Source organism: Microcaecilia unicolor, chromosome 3 (genome assembly GCF_901765095.1).
Source record: "Microcaecilia unicolor chromosome 3, aMicUni1.1, whole genome shotgun sequence".
Lineage (NCBI taxonomy): Eukaryota > Metazoa > Chordata > Amphibia > Gymnophiona > Siphonopidae > Microcaecilia > Microcaecilia unicolor.
Window position 1 is genome coordinate 414036779 of NC_044033.1, and position 19669 is coordinate 414056447.

A 19669-nucleotide genomic window follows, 5' to 3' on the forward strand; every position below is an offset into this window, starting at 1 on the left:
TCTAGCACTGGGGGCATGCCCAGCAGTAATCAGGCAGTACCACGCACTGCCTGGTTATTGCCAGATCCCCTTAAATAGGCGGTAAGGGCTCCCCCAGGAAATGGCTGCACAGCAAGTGTTTAACTTACCACATGACCATTTCCTTCCTTTAAAAAAGCCCTTAACCGGCGGCGCTAAAAGGGGGCCCTCGGCTCACTGCAATCCCATGCACCGACAACCACAGGGACCCTTTTATCACCATTTGGTAATAGGGGCCCTTGATAAACTGCTTAATACCAAACTATTATAGAACAAAAAGATACACACACACTTAAAATTCCTTTCCGCAGCCGCCTGTTCAAATTTGGCTGCGATACAAACTGTATTCCACCATATATTATATTCAAGACTTGCACAGTCTTTCCAAGATCGCAATAGTTTTGATTGCCAAACATAATATTCTCAATAGCTTTGCTTTATCAAGCACGGATTTATAGCCAGTATCACCAAGAACCAAAACACTATATGACAATGGTTCATTGATATCTAAAAGTGAGCAAATAGTAGACCATATTGTATCCCAATAATGTTTTACGTAATCACATGAAAACAACATATGTGAAAGTGTCCCTGTGGCTTTTTGGTTTTTTTTTTACTTGACCAGCATTTACTATATTCATTTTTTTTTTAAATAATTTGTAAGGCATCCAAATGGCTCTGTGCAAAAGAAAATAGATTAACAGTAGCAGAGCAAACAGTTTTGGATATATTTCTCTAAATTTCAGACCATCGTTTAGCCTGGAGAGGTGTTCACATCTCTTTCCTACGTTGATTCTATGCCAGTGGGTATAGTTAAATCTAGAACTTATATCTAAATGGTCATCCTTTGAAGATTTATCTACTAGTTGATCAATATATCATATCCCAGCATCTTGCCAATGCTTCCAATTAATGGTTTTTCCTTGAATCTTAAATTGGGCATTATTCCATAGTGGCGTATAAACAGACTGACCATTGGAGCTGCATAGAGAGTCTTCAATTTCTTTAAAGCTACTTGAGTTGATGTTTTTTATAGCGTTCTTCACATCACTAGAAGATATACACATGAAAGGAAGAAAGTGTAAAGGATATTTAACACTTTTTTGCTTCAAATTGCAACCAGAGTGGAAAATTAGTTAACTCTCTTCTGTTATCCAGAGTACTCTCTTATTATAAAAGCAATGTGATAGTCATAAAAGCTTATGATGTTTACTCAGCCCTCTCTCTGGGATATTTCAGCTTTTTGAAAAGCTATACAGCAGAGTTGTCCACCCTGAGTCTGAGGGCCATAATCCAGTCAGGTTTTTAGGATCTACTACTACTACTATTTAGCATTTCTATAGCGCTACAAGGCATACGCAGCGCTGCACAAACATAGAAGAAAGACAGTCCCTGCTCAAAGAGCTTACAATCTAATAGACAAAAAATAAATAAAGTAAGCAAATCAAATCAATTAATGTGAACGGGAAGGAAGAGAGGAGGTTAGGTGGAGGCGAGTTGTTACAAGTGGTTACGAGTCAAAAGCAATGTTAAAGAGGTGGGCTTTCAGTCTAGATTTAAAGGTGGCCAAGGATGGGGCAAGACGTAGGGGCTCAGGAAATTTATTCCAGGCGTAGGGTGCAGCGAGACAGAAGGCGCGAAGTCTGGAGTTGGCAGTAGTGGAGAAGGGAACAGATAAGAAGGATTTATCCATGGAGCGGAGTGCACGGGACGGGGTGTAGGGAAGGACGAGTGTGGAGAGATACTGGGGAGCAGCAGAGTGAGTACATTTATAGGTTAGTAGAAGAAGTTTGAACAGGATGCAAAAAACGGATAGGGAGCCAGTGAAGGGTCTTGAGGAGAGGGGTAGTATGAGTAAAGCGACCCTGGCGGAAGATTTCATTTTTCAAAATTTCATTTATTTCTTCTGCACCACAGCCCCAGTAAAGAAGGCTATCCAACCACTCTTGTTGTCCTTTACCAGTGCAGGCTGTGTTTGTGATAAAACTATGCCCTGGAAATACTTCACCCTCTGAGCTTACTGCACTCAGTACTTCTGTTGTTTCCCCCGCATATCTTCTTAATCCTGAACAGTAGTTGCTTCACAACATGGGAAAGTGTCAGATGTGCTAAAGTTCATTCTTGTTCTCAGACTATCCGCCCAAGATATACAGACTTGGGATATTTTTCTTTCCGCACAGGCCACTGAACAATGAAGTAATCTGAAAAGTGGTACAAAATCCGTCCAGAGAAGTATAAGGTTTCCACTCGGCAGATGCTCTCCACATAGATGATAATCACTTTCTTTATTCCCAGAATCCCAAGACCGCAGAAGCGCACACAGGAACGCATGTTCCTGGGCCATTACATAAGACCAAATCTGGCTTCAGCCTGAAGGTCAAAGGAAGGGAGTAACGCAAGGAGTGGAGGGTCGTCAGCACTGAAGAACTCCAAGACTGTCGAACTTCCCAACTTCTGGGAATGCGATGGATGAAATACTGAAACTTAGAAGACTGTTTTGCTCTTGAGCGTTCAAATGAGCATATTTTGTCTTCACTCATCTTATCTGAATCAGCCATGATGTAGTGTGTAGGAGAATAAGATTGAGACAAGCTCCCAAGCAATCTAAGGATTTCTGTTGTATGCCCACCAGATCCTGCTACAGTGAGTACAGTGAGAGGTCCCGTCTTGCCAGGTTTGTGTCTACTACCGGCCCGGAGAACCAGCAAGAGTCTGGATCTCCCCAATAAATATGTATGAGGTCTATTTCCACGCACTATGTCCATTGTATGCAACTAGATTTCATGCATATTCATTGGGGAAATCTTGAAAACCTGACCTGGCGAGGACTGAGGTTGGACACCCTACTATATGGGGAGGTTTGCTGTTCCATAAAAAAGAAGATAAGATATTTTTATGTATCTTTATATAGTGTTGATTTAAAGAAGAAATACTTCGTGTATAGTTGATCTTGGGTGTGAACATTATTTTTATCTTTTACAAATGATCCCACCATGTTAATCTTAGGGGCGACTATTTCAATATTAGTACTTGCAGAGAATTTAGTCAATGGTTGCATTATATTGTATTGTCTCCTCTAGAGTAGGATCAAAAAATATGCCAAGATATTTCAGCTTACTTGGCGACCACTTCTATTGGAATTGTTCCATGTCAGATTTAATCTCTGGACAGTTTATTGGCATTAGCTCAGTTTTTGTAGAATTGAGTTAATATCCAGATATTAATGAGTATTGTTGAATGGTATAGATGAGTTATTTCTGATTGCAATTAATAAAGGTTGTAATGCAATACTGAATAATAAAGGTACATTGGACACCCTTGTCTTGTTCCTCTTGATAGGCAGAAAGGTTTAGACTTAATCTGAATTCTAGCTGTTGGTGCTGTATATAGTACATTTATCATTTTGATAAAAATTAACAATAAACCAAACCACTTTACGGTATAAAGTAGGTATGGCCACTCAACATGATCGAAAACTTTTTCTGTATCTAAACCCATAGCTATCGGTTGAGTGGTTTTAGTAACTTGAAGAACATTTCCAAAAGATCCCTGATCTACAGGGGGGCAAGATGGCATCCGAATAGAAAGTGTGTGAGAGTGCTCCTCGGACTCACCTCGTTCTCGCTGTATTGATTCCTATTAACATTTTTCTAATGCCCAAGAGAAGGGGAAGACAGAGGGTTAACCCTGCTCCCACTGTGAGATTGGAGCTGGGCCAGATGGATCGTTTCACCATCCGAGGAGAGTTGGCTGGGCAAAATGCAGGGAGGAGCAGCGGAAGGTGAACCACTCTCCCCACTTGAAAGGGACATCACACTGAGCCCGGAGGAGCGGAGTCCACCGGCGATGCTGGCAACACAGCCAGTTGGATGCCCCAGATCGCTCAGACCCGATGAGGAGATCAGTCTGGGAGCAGGGGCAGACGAAGGCAGTGGATTGCAGAGTGTAGCAGTGAAGGGAGGCACTGCGGGAAACACCGTCAGAGATCTGGGAGTCGGAACGGAGGAGGTGAAAGTTATGAGTAATGGAGGAGTCCAGCAGGAGACTCAGTTTTCAGTCAAGATTTTGACGATGAAGAAACCAGAAAGAATTACCCTTGAAAATATTTGGGACGCCTTGGTAAGTCAAATTCTTTTTCACAGAAAATTACTTCCATGTTAATGGTTACTCAAACGCTCCCAGGTAAAGTGGCAGAATTGGAAACACAAATTATACAAACTTATTCCTTTGAAAAAGAAATTAAGAGTGAAACTAATAAAATTAAGGAAAGTCAAGCAGCAATGGCTCCTTTGATAACTTTTAAGAGGTACCTTTCAGAAGTGCTAAAAATTTCAGAACAACTTTATCCACCTATTTCTAAAATATATTTAGCACCATATGTTAAGAAATCAATGGAACAAATATTACCAAACACAGGAATTCCATTTGAGGAACTGAATTTAAATCTCTCACAGACTATAGAGGATGATCTATTAAGTGTACAACCTGCCACTTTAATTGTGGACTTTGTCCTTCAGCCTGACCACGATTGGATTTTAAAGTCTTTCTTCAAACACTGACAGGAAGATTTTCTGAATTGTAAAGTTAAAGTTTTTCCTGACATTTCAAGACAAACACAAAAGAGGCGACAGGACTTTTTGAAACTTTGTTTCCGTGTGCTTCAATTGGGTGGAACCTTTTGGCTTAATTTTCCCTGCAAATGTGTTAAGTTTCAATCTGTTAAATACATTTTTGTTTGTTTTTTTAGGTGAACACTTGTTATCCTTCCTGGACTCTAGATAGGACTCAACTACACTTCCCCTGTCGACAACTCCTATTATATCCACTCTGTAAAGAATAATACTCGGAATACTTTCTATTCATTTTCTTAAAATTATCAGCAGATAAATCCTTGAATTATGCCTTGCCCCTATTGTGGACTTTAGTAGTAACTCTCACTGAAAATATGATGTATATGACTATTTCCTAAAAAGTAGTGATGATACTCCTTTCTGTACAAGTTTTCTTGTAAAATAAAAATGGAAATGTAAAATTTAAAAAAAAAAACTGTGCATTTACTTTTGAACTTACTGGTTTGGAAATAGCATTCAAATGAGCAGCACGCAATTTCAGCAAGCAGCTCAGTAGGGAAAGTGCCTAGCACATGTGCAGAACAGTCTCTCAGTAAGTGTCCCTGTAATATGCATATGCTAGGGCTGATGTACTCTTACCTTGCCCCTGCGATACTTGCTGGCTCCACTGTCCCCTTTCCCTTGCAGTGCTCTGGTGTTGGTTTCACCTTCCTCCTGCAGGGTTACCATATGTCCGGTTTTACCTGGAGGTGTCCTCTTTTTGAGGACACTAGGGGGCGTCTGGGCGGGTTTTTCCAGCCTGCCCATTTGTCCGGGTATGTGGACAGGCTGGAATCTCCCGCCCATACTGTCCCACAGTGTCCTCAAAAAGGACAAGTCTCCCGCTTGCTACTGGTGCTGCTTCAAAATGCCTGCCGAGATTTCAAGCCGCGGCCTTGTGAGACTTCCAGAAGTCTTGCGAGGTCACTGCTTGAAGTGTCAGCAGCCATTCTGAAACGGCGCCGGCAGCAAGGCTTGGGGAGGTTAACCTTTGCTACAGTTTGTAACTTGCTACATAAAGAGCCAAGTAGATTATCCTTACCCTCAGTACTATAAAGATAAGCTGGAAAGGTAATGAATCAATGGAAAATTGTGGTAAATGGGTTTTTAAGTTTAATTTTCTTCTCTCTCTCTCTTCCCCCCCCCCCCCCCAAGTTGTCCTAAAGAAAATAAGTTCTTATTGTAAACAATTAACTGGTCTCTTAATTACATTTAGCCCCAAAGTATAAAATGTTTTATTCTAGTTGCATGTATGAATTTTTCTCTTCTTTAATACAAAAAGATTTAACATTTTTTATAGTTGGTTTCTATATTGGGCTACCTTGAAAAACACAACATTGTGTATCCAGTATTTTGTTAAGATAATATTATTTTAGCTGTTTTTTTTATATGGATCCTAATGCCTAGAAAAAAATGTTTGGAAAAAAAATTAAAAACAGTGCGTTGTCAAACTGGCTTAACCTAGTGGGGACTCTAAAACAAACAAAATCTGTTAAAATCAAGGGGAATGTCATCTTTTTCTCTGCTGGCTACAGAATGTTTTTCATAATGGAAAATATACTATTCCACTAATTACCCTAACTTTAATGTCATTTTGGTTATGGCAGGAGAAATAGACTCTGCAAAAAATGTTGCTTAAGAATATAAGAGAACTGCTCATTCCATACTGAGGTCTAGATGGTGGGTGGGGGTGTGCCAGAGAGGGAGCATGGCTATTGGTGTCTTTTTTTTTTTTTTTTTTGTCAGGGCAAATATGGTAACCCTATCCTCCTGCAGCTTACTTGCCTTCCCTCTGCTGCCCCCCCCCCCCCCCCCCAATGATTTCGCTTGGGAATCTCCTCCTTCCTTAGCACAATCAGCAGATGAATCCAGTAACTGGTGGGTTGTGTCCGCCTACTATTAAGTGGAGATAGAGGTTACTAACTGAAGTCAGTGATACTGGATGATCAGCCCCTCCAATCTCCAGCAGGTGGTCGACAACTTCTTACCAGCTCCTGGATTCTTTGGTTTGGGGGCTACTTCTGGGCTAGTATTAGCCAGTTGAGTCTGGGGGACTGGCCTTTTGGTGCCATCTTTAGAAGCATAAGTGCTGGGTGCCTGCCCCCCCCCCCCCCTTCCTTCCCAGTGTTGGCTGCTAGCTGTAATCTTCCTCACAACAACAAAAAAAGGAGCTGTGTAGCTGGAGTTTAATAAAAAAAATAATAATAATAAAAACAAAACAAACGGAGACTAGGGAGAGAGCAAGAACAGGATGCACGGTGCTTCTTACGGAGTCCCTTCTCCAGCGGGGTGCCTTGTCTAACCTGCACCTGTCTGGTGGCAGGTCTATTTCTGGGAGGTTGTTTCTGCCTGAGCTGCATTGTATTAGGTGAGTGCCTTGTTTCCCTTCTTCCCACAGAGTGGGCGCCAGGATGGCGCAGAGGTGGTTAAGAGGTGTTCTCGCTGTGGGAAGAGAAAATCTGCAGCGGGACTTTCTTTGGCAGGCTGTTCAGAGCCCTTGCCGGGTGATAGCGTTGCTACTGCGGAGGCACTCGTTTCCTGCAATGATGGCTCCAGCATGCGTTCCATTTTGTCTGCCGATTCCGAAGAGTCTGTATCCGATTCAGATGTATATATTTGTTTATAGAACTTGGTTTAATGTTTCATTTCTTTCATTTTTGATAGCTGTGATGTTGGATCTTTCTGATTTAGCTTTTAAATAGCATGCTCATAAATGTCCACATTTATTCTCTGCATAAATATTGTGCCACTTTCATGAAAACAAATTTCCCCACTTTCCTACAAAGAATAGTGTAGTAGAAGTAGCAAGATTTTTGTAGTTGATCTAATACTTTCAAGTCATTGCTATTTTTTTTATGCTCTTATCTATTTTTCTTCAGTTTAGCAATATAAGATTACTGTACCTCTCATATATACTTTTTAGACATCCCACAAACAAAACCATCCTGTGTTTTCCAATTTGTTAAATTCAAAGTAATCATTGATTCCCAAAATCAGGTTATTCAAGAGGGGCATTAAAATCATCAGTTCTGCAGCCCTAATCTGTTCAATTGTAGTATTATAGGAGCATGATTAGAGCCTTTGATAGCTCCAATTTTAGATTGTGATACATGTTTAAACAACAGAAAAAAAAAGTCTATACGAGAATATGAAGAGTGAGGGAGTGAGAAGAATGAACAGTAGAAGTCTAGAAATCTAGATATTTATGTTTAATAAAAATGTTTACACCGCTTAAGTTTGACCACCTGAGAATCCATACTCCTCACCCCCACACAGCTTTTCTGCCTCTGTTCCTGGCCTTGCACGCTTGCTACTCTCCCTCTCCCAGGTCCCCAAGCCCCCCCCCCCCCCCCCCCCCCCGTGGCTACCCCACTCTTTCCTCACTCCTCCCCCACATGATCTGATGTCTTTCTCGCACACGCAGCCCTGCATGCTGCTCTGTCACCTTTCCTGAAGCCTTCAGTGCTGCAGCATCAGTGGCATCCTTACTCACTGGCTGCCTCTGGCATGCAGCAGGCCTTTCCCCTCTGACCCGTCCCACCCCTTCTGATGCAACTCCTTCCTTGCGCCGTGGTACAGTACTTCCTGGGTCAGGAGGAGTCAGTGATGAGCTCACAACTGTCGAGCTGGGGCTAGGCAAGACACCTACACAGACTTCACAACTGATATGAAACCATTTCCCAGTTAAGGAGGCGGCATACAGCTCTCAGAGCTCAAAGTTACCTCAAGGTGACTTGCCTCTCCTTGGACTGATTCAGCAGTAAAGGATGCACCAGATTTGTCATTTACATCAATTTTCAGCCAAGGTGTTGCCTTTTCTCCCTGTTTGTAATAACCCAGCTTTTCCGCCTGGGCAACTTTATCCTACCTTTCGTTAATGGCGGAACCGGGGAATCATTTATTTGCTACACGTGGTGACCTTGGAGGGAAAACCTAAATCATTTGGCAACCTTCAAAAAGAATTTGCTCTCAAACTCAGTGATACATTTTATGTTCAATGGAGACATTGTGCGCGATCTTTACCATGGGAGGCGTTAGCAGAAGATGTGCAGAAGGAGCTTTCAACAGCAAAAAGTGCCTCTATCCTTTCATCAACATATGAGAGACACTATCCCTGAACTGGATTACAATAATTTGCTTGCACAGTGGAAGAAAGAACTTCCCATTACTTTAGATGTGGAGCAATTCAAAAGGCACATATTAAACATTCATAAGTTATCCTTTTCTGCAGTGCATTGGGAACTTCAATACAAGTGGAGTGGAGTGGCCTAGTGGTTAGAACACCGGTCTTGCAATCCAGAGGTGGACGGTTCAAATCCCACTGCTGCTCCTTGTGATCTTGGGCAAGTCACTTAACCCTCCATTGCCTCAGGTACAAACTTAGATTGTGATCCCTCCTGGGACAGAGAAATATCCAGTATACCTGAATGTAACTCACTTTGAGCTACTACTGAAAAAGGTGTGAGCAAAATCTAAATAAATAATGTTTGCATTGCGATTAGGGCCTTCCACATGGGACTCTCTCCATGGGGATCCTGTTTGAAGTGTGGAGCTGACAGGGCAACACTGGGTCATATGTTTTAAACTTGTTTCTTGGTGGAGAGCTTTTGGAAAGCAGTACTGCTTCACGTCTTCAGGATGAGGCAGGTGGGATGGCATTACGCTCCTGACTTATGGGAAAATTAGGTTCTTACCTTGGTAATTTTCTTTCCTTTAGTCATAGAAGATGAATCCATTATGAATGGGTTGTGTCCATCAACCAGCAGGGGGAGATAGAGAGCACTGAAAAACCAGTGCCTCATGGCCAGCTAGCTCCTCTGCCTCTTCAGTATTTGAAGCTTCCAAAGCAGTGTTACACTGCAAAGTAGCATAACATGAACTTTCCTCACAGCGGATGAACGCCCCAGAACAGGAGCAATAACACAAAGGAGGGACGAACTGAACCTCCTATAACAGAACAGAAATCCTGAAGACTTTTTTCCAACTTCTCCCAATGAGGGAACAGATCTACACGAAAAACTGAACATAAAACAACATCAATCACACAATGAATCACTGAGGGAGGGCTCATGGATTCATCTGCTATGACTAAAGGAAAGAAAATTGTCAAGGTAAGAACCTAATTTTCCTTTCCTTGTCATCAAGCAGATGAATCTATTACGAATGGGATGTATCAAAGCAATCCCTAGATAGGGTGGGAACAAGCCACACCATGCGCCAGCACTTGTGCTCCAAAAAGCGTGTCTCTCCTGCAGCCACATCCAGCCTGTAATGTCGGGCAAAAGAGAGCTTAGAAGCCCATGTCGCTGCACTGCATATCTCTTGAAGAGAGAGTGCTCCAGTTTCAGCCCAAGAAGAGGAAATCGCTCTTGTGGAATGTGCCTTGAAGGCTTCAGGCGGAGGCCGGCCAGACAGCAGATAGGCTGAAAAAATAGCTTCCTTGAGCCAACGGGCTATAGTGGCTTTAGACGCTGGAAACCCTCTGCGCGGACCTGATAACAGGACAAAAAGTTGATCAGAGGTCCTAAAAGCATTTGACATGCGCAGATACTGCAACAGAGTCCTTCACACATCTAGGAGGTGCAATTGCCCAAAGGCTTCCGGAAACTCCTCTCTGGAAAAGGAAGGCAGGAAAATAGGCTGGTTTAGGTGAAATGCTGAAACCACCTTAGGCAGGAAGGAAGGCACCGTACATACCATAACTCCGGACTCTGAAAATTGCAGAAAAGGGTCTCGATAGGACGGCGCCTGGAGCTCAGACACCCGTCTCGCCGAAGTAATGGCCACCAAAAAGACCGTCTTTAGGGTCACATCCTTCTCTGAAGCTCGCCTTAGCGGCTCGAAGGGCGAACACTGAAGGGCCTTTAAAACTAACCCCAGGTTCCAGGCCGGACACGGAGCCCGCATGGGAGGACTGAGCCGAAGCACCCCTCTGAGAAACCGTGCCACATCCAGAGAAGCAGCCAGGGAGAGACCATCCTCGGATTACCAGAGGAGGCTTCGCCATTCCCAGGATCTTCAATAGAGAGGACCTGCAAGGCATCAGAAATAAGCGCTGGCAGCTCGTCGCGGTGGGAAATCGTCACCAAAAAAGGATCATCTGGATCCGGTGACAATCCTGCACCTTCCTCTGGCTCTTCAGAACACGAGGGCCTGCCAGACCCCTCAGAATCCTCACATCCCAACCACGGGGGGGAGAAGGGGGGTGCGCCACTCTCTGAAGGGGAATTAACCTTTCTGCGCTTGTCTTGCGGCCAGCTGTCAGGGGAAAACGCGTCTGACAACAATCTGAGGCCAGGCTCCACTGGAGGGGGAAAAAATAGCAGGGCAGAATGAGACCCCTGCGGGAGAGCTCTTTTTAACATGAATGCTTTATGCAGCAGCAGTAACACAAACTCAGGGGAGAAGGGCTCACCATGGCCTCCCGGTTCCGATCCGGGGATAGAAGCTCCCCTGTTAGCCTCCACACGAGGCTCTCCTCCAGATTCAAACCCCTCCGCTTCTGCGGGGTTCGTGACCAAAATGGCGCCCGCTGCCAGCTCCACTGAGCGGGAAGAAACATCGCTTGCCATGCTCGGGCTGGCCCTGACGTCTGAAGAGCACGATTTACAGGCCCTGCCCTGCTGTGGATCTGCGCTTGCCACAACGGGAACAGCGCTTAACCTCTGCAGCCATCGCCAAAAACGGCAGAAAATTCAAAATGGCGGATTTGCGCCAAAATCGTCCAGATCGCGGGCCCTCCCCGGAGGAGCTACAAAACGCTCTTACCTCACCAGACCGAGTCCACAGAGCTCCGGTCACGCTGCACAATCAGAAGAAAAACCTCTTTTCTGGAATCGCAGCGCCAAAGCGCGATGCAATTTTTTTTTTTTTTTTTTTTTTTTTTTTTAACACTGTGAGGAGAATTAGAGGCAACAGCAATAGAGGCAAATTTCCAACTCCAGAGGATCAGTAGAGTGGGAAAGGCAGGGAAAGGACTAACCAATGTGCCTGCATCCACGGAGTGTGGGAAAAGACAGGGACAGGGCAAACCTGTGTGTCTACATCCACATCGGGTGCTGGGTAAGGCAGGGAAAGGGCAAACCTATGTGCCTTCAAAGTGGAGCTGCAATAGCCCCCAACACCCCTGCTACCACTGGCCAAAGCACAGGAGCCACCCCAGGCAGATTTTTTGAAGGAGCTGAATAAGCTGCGTCCACCCTGCTGGAGAGATAGAGAATACTGAAGAGGCAGATGGAGCTAGCTGGCCATGAGGAACTATGATTTTTCAGTGCTCTCTATCTCCCCCTGCTGGTTGATGGACACAACCCATTCGTAATGGATTCATCTGCTTAATAAGGAATGTTTGGTTTCCCGCAATTGGGCCCGCCTGCCCCGCTGGGATATGCATCTTTTGTGATGAGAGCAACAATAGCAGCAAAAACAGGTCTCTTACCGAGTGACTCTCCTATAGAAAGGTTCCAACACCAGAAAGCCCACAGTTCAATAGTGTTGCTCTCATCTGATTCTCTCAATGAGATTGGAGCAAATGGGTATCCAAGATTTTGTTTCCTCTGCAGTTGACCGATTTCAGAAATGTAGGCGCCCATTCTGGAACACAATGACTCCTACTGACCGGAGTAGACTGCTCAATATGTAATGGTCCTTTTTGGTTCATTTTCAACAGACTAAGTACTGCTCTCTGAACACACTATGTGAGGGGAGGGAGGGTTGGGTAGGGAGGAGTTTTGGTAGTTACCTGTAAACAATGCTTTGAAACTTTTGGATTGTCTCTTATTTACTGTTTAATAAAAATGATTGTACATAAAAATGTATAAAATGAATCCAATAAAAAGGCAGTCACCTCACGTATATTTTTTGCTCTTGTTTTTGTTTAATCTTTCTCTCTCTTCATTTTGGAAAATCATTCTTTGCAGTTCCTCTTCATTTTGGAAAATCATTCTTTGCAGTTCCTGATGTCTGTCACCTCCTTCTACGTCTCTGTAATCCAGATACTGTAGTGACCTCATGTGGCCCAGGGGGCATACTAACATGCTGTCCTTAGTTCTATTCTACATGTTGTCTGATACTGCTTTGTCCCTGAAACAGATACACAAAGCATGGCTCTATATAGGAATTGAGAACAGGAGGACCCAAAACTACTATCACTGCACCTGTCATGTACTTTTGGAAGACTTTGGCTAATTGTATATTAAGGATCTTATTTAGGTTTATAGTTTCAGGTGACGCCTCACGAAGCCCCCGGCTACACAATTTGAAAGCTCACAGGGGCTGGGCTGCTTCATCATAGGCAGTCACCTATATAAATTTTTCTTTAATAGTTTTCTTTTCTTTTACTTATTGCTAGTCCTTTACTTATAAATTTTCATTCTACAAAACACTTAGCTCAAATCAAGACGCTGAATTTTGACCACGACCAACAGTGGCCAGCGTTTCGTTATCTGCCTCAGGGTCACGTGGTCTGCGTCGATCCCCACGTCTCACGTAGCAAAAGTTATAAAGCACCAAGGCACCTTCACTTTCTGTATCCAAATGGATGTTCACTTTCTGTATCCAAATGGATACAGAAAGTGAAGGTGCCTTGGTGCTTTATAACTTTTGCTACGTGAGACGTGGGGATCGACGCAGACCACGTGACCCTGAGGCAGATAACGAAACGCTGGCCACTGTTGGTCGTGGTCAAAATTCAGCGTCTTGATTTGAGCTAAGTGTTTTGTAGAATGAAAATTTATAAGTAAAGGACTAGCAATAAGTAAAAGAAAAGAAAACTATTAAAGAAAAATTTATATAGGTGACTGCCTATGATGAAGCAGCCCAGCCCCTGTGAGCTTTCAAATTGTGTAGCCGGGGGCTTCGTGAGGCGTCACCTGAAACTATAAACCTAAATAAGGTCAGCTGAATCACCAGTAGATGTTTTGACTGTTCCTTTCCATAAATTTATATTGTTGTTGTATAAACAGAAAAATTGGAGGGATTTACCTTCATTTCATTTATTAATTGTATATTAAAACAGGCTCTACAAAAATTGTGAATGAGATGAGTGATTACAAATTTGAATCCTAAAAGCAGTGCTCCTCACACTGGTGACATTAAGATCAGTTTTAATATATTTATTGGCATTTATTTATTAATCCCCTTTGGTAGATTCATCCAAGGCAGTGTACAGCAGGTATAGCTGAACATAAAACTTACAGTTATGCTGTTAAAATGGTAAGAGTCCAAATCAATGAGATAAAACTGGAGACAAATTGAATCCTAAATAGGGACAGCATGATACAATGTAAGAAACTATTCAAAGCAGTTAAAACCACAGAGTATCATGAGGATTTGCAGAAGGATCTTGTGAGACTAAGAAATTTAAGTGGCAGAATAGAATTCAGGACTGAAGTCTAGATATGGTGCCTAATAAAATCAGTGATGAAAAAGCTACTCAGTGTTATTCCAGGTAATAAATAGAAATAAAGCATAACAGAAAAAAAAAAAAAAAAAAAAAAGATGATACCTTTTTTTATTGGACTAACAGTACATTTTTTTGATTAGCTTTCGGTAACCCTTCTTCAGATCATAAATGAGCAAATGTTGACAAACACCAGAATATGTAAGTAAAGCAGTCCCACAGGAAGAGGGTGGAGTGGGTTTGGTGACACCACTTTACTCAGAGCTATTCTATAAACTGTGCTTATAATTAGGGGCAGTTTATAGAATAGCACTTATGTCCGGAAACCACGAGTAAATTTAGGCACAGCCATTTACACCAATGGAAACGTGGGCAGGCACTTAAGTGTTGATATCACCTTATTCAATAATTACACACGTAACTGAAAGGATCAGCCCCAATCAGCCCATGACCCTCCCATTTCCATGCCCCTTATGAGTGTAAAATTTAGGTGAGGATCCTGTGCCTAAATTTTTAAATATGTACATTTTAATTCTAATTAGTGCCAATTGCTTGTTAAAAATCAAATTATTGGTGCTAATTAGCTTATTCTTCAATTGTACTCCCACCCTCTTGACTATTTTTCACTTCCTGGCTTTTCATTGCTTTCCTTTACAATCTTATTTTATAGAAAAAGAAAATGATGACTGATAACGGCCATATGGTCCATCCAATCTACTCTCTCTCCCTACTCGTGGAGGAGTAGCCTAGTGGTTAGTGCAGTGGACTTTGATCCTGGGGAACTGAGTTCAATTCCCACTGCAGCTCCTTGTGACTCTGGGCAAGTCACTTAACCCTCCATTGCCCCTGGTACAAAATAAGTACCTGAATATATGTAAACCGCTTTGAATGTAGTTGCAAAAAACCTCAGAAAGGCGATATATCAAGTCCCATTCCCCCCTCCCCCTCCTTACGAAATCCCACGTGCTTGTCCCATGCTTTCTTGAATTCAACACAGTCCTTACCTCCACAATCTCCACCAGGAGGCTGTTCTATGCAAAATCGACCCATCAGCTTTACACCTAGAAACCTCCTTCCAAAAATGTTATGGCTGGCCTTAAAACTTTCAGTACAGCTTTTGATTAAAAGAACAATTGAAAGCTTCACTGTTTGGAGGAACTAGGGATAGGGTCCAACGTAACTATGCTTTCCTCTTTTTTATTTTTTTAAATTACATTTCTTTCAGCCTGGATCTTCTTTGCTCTCTTAGCAGAATCCTCTTCACATTGCCCCTCGCTGAATGGTTCCAGTCTTTAGGTAAAAACCTGGGAGAGGTTAACTATCCTCTCTAAACTCTCTTCAATAGACTACCTTCCCCTTGAAGAGAAGCTTACTGAGGCACACCTTTGAGGCAGGGTCTGCTGCCCATTTCCATAATCAGAATCTCCTAGTTGTCACCACCACACCTGCATATCAAAGAAATCTGGATAATATCAGAGAGCATCTGCCAGAAATGCCACTCCCAAATCCAGCCACACCAACTCAGCTCAATACGACAGCTGCAGAAATCTACTGGAACACAGCCCGCATCACACAGCCTCTGCTGATCAAAAACAGAAGTATGGAGTTGTCACAGAAATGCTTCAGCAATTCCACAATTCTATCATGGAAATCCCTGAGAACAGTAACAAGCAAAAATAAAATCAAGATATCCACCCTTGGCATAGACACTGGCATCGCAGACCAGCTAGGGCTTTCCTGTCTTTGAGGGGTCTTTTGGGAACGTCCCATGTAAGTACAAGACTTCAGAATGGGGGGAAGGGCACTGTTAAGGAAGAATGGCTGCATGAAGCCTTTGCCCCCGCCTCTGTTCTGATTTTGGATCTAAAACAGCTTCTCACCCGTGCAAGGAGTAGAAAAGGCAGTGTAAGCTATCCCTGATCTACTGGGATCAAATCAGCCTTGGCCTGTGATAATAGCCACTACGGCATCTTCCGACAACCACCTGTGTAATGTGGCCTACGTTGATTAGAGTCACTATCTGTGCAAAGGACACCCTCATTCTGCACAAGGACAAGGGAAGGTGAGGTTATGGCCTGGGTTCATATACTGACTGGGCAGGACTAATGTGTCAGGGTGAGTGACAAACAATTGCACTTCATCTTTTTGAAACAGACTGCTCTACAATTTTGCCAGAATCCAGCATGTGCAGTGTTGCATATTTCCTTACACTCAGGCGACCAGTTTCAGGAGTAGCCTAATGGTTAGATTCGCACTGTAGCTCCTTGGGACTGAGCAATTCACTTAACCCTCAATTGCCCAAGGTTCAAAATACCTACCTGTATATAATATGTAAGCTGCTTTGATTATGACCACAAAAAGGCAGTATATTAAGTATCATCCCTTTTACCTTTCAACACCCTGGTATTTTCAGATTCCTATCCTGTGTATAAGTCCTGCTAATGTGGGCCTGAAATAAGTACTCAGTGGCCCTGGATCCATCTTTCTATCTGATCATGGTACTTAATGCATTCTGAGGGACTACCACTGGTATGAATTCAGCCCTACATGTTCCCAGTTGTCTAAAACCTTGACCTCAAGAGATGTGCAGCCTTAGGAGTAATATTCTTACCCACGTGGGACTTAGACCCTAAACCAACCTATTCTGCAATACTTGTTCAATTTGCTAAATCAGAGCCCCCCCCCCCCCCCCCCCCCCCCACACACACACAAGATAACCTGGAGAAGTCTTCCAGGGCTGTGACAGAGTTCTGGAACTTCTGACACATCTGTGAATGCTTCTGTGATGAATCAAATAAATTGGAACTGGTGTCTCAAATCAAGTTACTAAGAATTGATATCAATGCGGCTGTCAACGATTTGAAAGAGGCATGGAGACCCCTAGATGCTAGAGTTACTCAGAATTAAATCAAAATTAGGGAACAATTGAACTGCATTTTTTACTGATGAAAAATTCATCTTTGGAGACAGAGAACAAACATGTTCTGATTAGGAGTCCTCTACGTTTTGTTGAAGTAATAGATGCCTGATTGTATACTCATTGTTTGGCATCTTACAATACAATATTAAGTGCATTTATTCCACTATTGTCTAGAAACTGCTCAATACAGATTTACATCACAAGAGAGCTAGACTTATCTAGGAATTGTATTTTCAATTTATAAAAAAATACCAAGATTTTAAAAATACCTTCAAAAAAAACTATCTAGTTTCTATTTAGCTTCCCAGGATTGAAGGTTCCAAATGACTCCCTATTTGAGAAGTATCTACAGTGATAAGTATTTATTCCCCTCCTGATTCCCCTGCTCTTCCATATATGTCACTGACAGTTTCTCATCTTAAATCAAAATGTAATATTAGGCTAAAAGAACCTAAATGATAAAAACTTTTGTGTTTACTCAAAGAACAAAGGGGCTCCACCTGCTAAAGGGAGTTAAGCCCTAATGCATGCATAGTGCGTGGGAAAATGCACATCACAAAACACTCTGAAGAGTTGTGGTAATTTAATATTTCCTATGCGCCCAAGTGCATCATTTTTCAAAAGTACTTTTTTCACAGGTAGCATGCTATGAGCAGGGAATGGGCATGAAGGTGTTATTCAAGTAGCACATTATGATTAATGCACACTACCTGAATAATGTGCATAATGTGGAAAGACTTAGCACCTCCTAAATAGGAGGCACTAAGTGATCCCGCGTTATTTGCAGCTTGCATGCTTACATTAGCATATGACTTTCAAAGCAACAAAGCATTATACTAATGCGATAAACATGGGCTTTCTGCCAGATTCTATATATTGCGCATTAATTTCAGTGCGAAAATTGAAGTGCGTTTTATAACAATGTACATAACTTAACTGGTTAACTAGTTGATCAGCATGTCAATTGGATGTTAAAGAGCAATTACCAGCACTAACTGGCATTAAAATTTATGCACAGAACTCGCTAAGTGTATTCTGTAATGTGGTGTGCGTAAATTCTAAGTTGCATAGTCAGAAAAGGGCATGGCCATAGGTGGGGCATGGGCATTTAAAATCTATGCATATTGTTATAGAATACACCCACTTTGCATCTAATTTAGGTGTTGGGATTTACGCCAAGTAAAGCATGGAGTAAACAGACATAACTAAATTTGGTCACATGGAGAGGCACTCCGTGTATTCTACTGCATAGAAATTAAAACCTATTCTATAAAATTTAGGCGATCCTTAGAGAATACACCTAGACATATTTTTTGTGTATATGTATATGTGTATACCTCAAGTCAGACAGTTCTGAGTGGCAATATACAATTAAACTATCCACAGTGTTAAACAGTGAGAAGAAAATAAACAATGTATTTGGAGTCCAAGAACAAGTCATATGTTACAGCAATAAAGCAGATTTTATTAATAACAATTCTGAACCTGTTAGCTATTGTAATTATCACTGGTACTGACGGAAATCTTTCCAAGTTTGAGCAAAATTGTTTACCTTATTTCTCTAAAGGCCCTGTTTACTAAGCCATGCTATAGGTGCACTAGCATTTTTAGCGAATGCTAAAAATTAACGTGCACTAATGTTAGAGACATCCATATAGTCTTACGGGGGTCTCTATCGTTAGCATGCACTAATGTTTAGCTTGCACTAAACGCTAGCACACCTTAGTAAACAGGGAATAAATATCTTTTCCACTCAACTTTTATTCAATTCTTTTCTTTTACTGGTTCAATTAAACTATTCCAAAACAGGAGTCAAACTGCAAATCTTTAGCACATTTAGTATTAAATAAGTACTGATAAATAACTAATCTCTTTGTTCTATACTTTAACAATTATTTTGTTTTCTTTTAAGACGTACCCTTTGTGCTTAATTTGTGTCTTTCAGGTCCTAAGGAACCCTTTAGCAAGTAAGTATTTCACTGTTCTATGTTCTTTATAATGCATCTCCTTTTGCTCCTTTAAGTGTAAATGTCCACTAATCTGTGTGAAACTCTCTTTAATCTTCACTTCTCCTCCCCACTTGAAAACGGTAGGGCCCAGCTTCATGTCTTTTCTGTGGCAAACCAAACCAAAGGAGATCTAACTCCCTGACTTTAGACCCAGTTTATACTAACATAGTAACATAGTAGATGACGGCAGAAAAAGACCTGCACGGTCCATCTAGTCTGCCCAACAAGATATACTCATATGTGCTACTTCTTGTGTATACCTTACCTTGATTTGTATCTGTCATTTTCAGGACACAGACCGTAGAAGTCTTTCCCAGAACTAGTCCCATTTTCAGGACACAGACCGTAGAAGTCTTGCCCAGAACTAGCCCCACCACCCAAACACCAGCCCCGCCTCCCAATCTCGGCTAAGCTTCTGAGGATCCATTCCTTCTGCACAGGATTCCTTTATGTTTATCTCACGAATGCTTGAATTCCGCTACCATTTTCATCTCCACCACCTCCCGCGGGAGGGCATTCCAAATATCTACCACTCTCTCTCTGTGAAAAAATACTTCCTGACATTTTTCTTGAGTCTGCCCACCTTCACTCTCATATCATGTCCTCTCGTTCTACCGCCCTCCCATCTCAGAATAAAAGGAACTGTTTGGAATGACTATCTTTTTAAAGAAAACAAATTATGATCCATGACTGTGACCCCTAAGCTGTCCACTGG

General features: G+C 42.3%; 1 protein-coding gene and 1 pseudogene across 1 annotated transcript in view; both read right to left on the minus strand.

The window, feature by feature from the left end:
- KLHL29 (kelch like family member 29) overlaps positions 1-19669 on the minus strand; it is a 915027-nt gene that overhangs the window by 780400 nt on the left and 114958 nt on the right. The gene's annotated exons all lie outside the window — the stretch shown is intronic.
- On the minus strand, positions 1924-2783 carry LOC115467364 (annotated as a pseudogene).